We start from the raw sequence: 1,218 nt of genomic DNA, 5'->3' as shown, positions 1-1,218 counted from the left end.
CAGGCACAGTGGCTCATGCCTATAATCCCAGTATTTTGGGAGGCCAAGGCGGGTTGATCACTTGAGTCCAGGAGTTTGAGACCAGTCTGGCCAACATGGGGAAACCCCATCTTTACTAAAAATACAAAAAAAAAAAAAAAAAAAAGTTAGGTGTGTGGCAGGTGCCTGTAATCCTAGCAACTTGGGAGGCTGAGGCAGGAGAATCACTTGAAGCCAGGAGGCCGAGATTGCACTGAACTGAGATTGCACCAGTGCACTCTGGTCTGGGCAACAGAGTGAGACACTGTCTCAAAAGACAAAACAAAACAAAACAAAAAAGAGCTGCTGCTGAAGTCATGTCTATTTTCGCAAAGTAGTCTGCATGAGTTTTTCTACATATTAACTACAATTTATGGTAATTTGTGAAATCTTTTTCCGTTTTTATATGTAAGAGTCTCTATCTCCACTCACAAAGCAACAGGCACTGCTAGGGGTCTTAGGCTAACATCTGCCACCCCACTAGTCTGCATGGCCCATAAACAGGTGTGCAGAGGACCCAAGTTCACCTGTCAGCAGCACCGCGGTATCCGACTCTCCAGCCTTTCTGTCATTAATTGCCTCACATGTGGCCTTTTTCCTGATATTCTATTCCCATTGGAGGCTTTTTATTAAGACCTTGTTCCTGTGAACACATATGGGGCCCAACATATTGTCTTCAAGATGCGGGGGTGGAAAATTGGAGGCAGGAAGCAAGAAGAGTGCACTCACTCTCCCTTCTTGCTTTTCTGGAACCCAGGCCTGACCAGCATGAAACTGCAGTGAACCCAACCGTCTGTGTCGGCAGGGAGACTTTTCCCATGGACCACACACCACCTGACACCACAGGCCTCTTGTGGAGGTTCCACTGCATCTGGCATCCTCACCCTGGCTGAAATTCTCACCCAGGAGGCCAGCAAAGCCTCTGGGGCAGAAGTTGTCACCACAACTGTATTAACTCCCTCAAGGAGAGCACTGGAATCTTCCAGGGCAGGCGGCCCCTCCGCAGGGGAACGGCCACTTCAGGAGGATGTGTCTCAGAACTTTGCAGGGACATTTCCCCTTTTTCCACCTTTAATTTTTTTTTCAATGATTTCCGGATTTTGGCCTCTTTTGCTGTGCTAGGAAAATCCTTTTGATTTGGGTAGGCAAAGGCACACAGGCACTTATATGCATCCAATTTCTGGCCTGTGGAGCTCAGCT

At 47.9% G+C, this 1,218-nt stretch overlaps 1 pseudogene; it reads right to left on the bottom strand.

Annotated features, from left to right (window-relative positions):
* Positions 1-624: 624 nt before the first annotated feature.
* LOC105529484 overlaps positions 625-1,218 on the bottom strand; it is a 1,387-nt pseudogene continuing 793 nt past the window's right edge.

The sequence above is a fragment of the Mandrillus leucophaeus genome, unplaced genomic scaffold (assembly GCF_000951045.1).
Source record: "Mandrillus leucophaeus isolate KB7577 unplaced genomic scaffold, Mleu.le_1.0 Scaffold769, whole genome shotgun sequence".
Classification (NCBI taxonomy): Eukaryota; Metazoa; Chordata; class Mammalia; order Primates; family Cercopithecidae; genus Mandrillus; species Mandrillus leucophaeus.
Note: the sequence above shows the minus strand (reverse complement) of the source record. Positions and strands in the feature narration are given on the sequence as shown.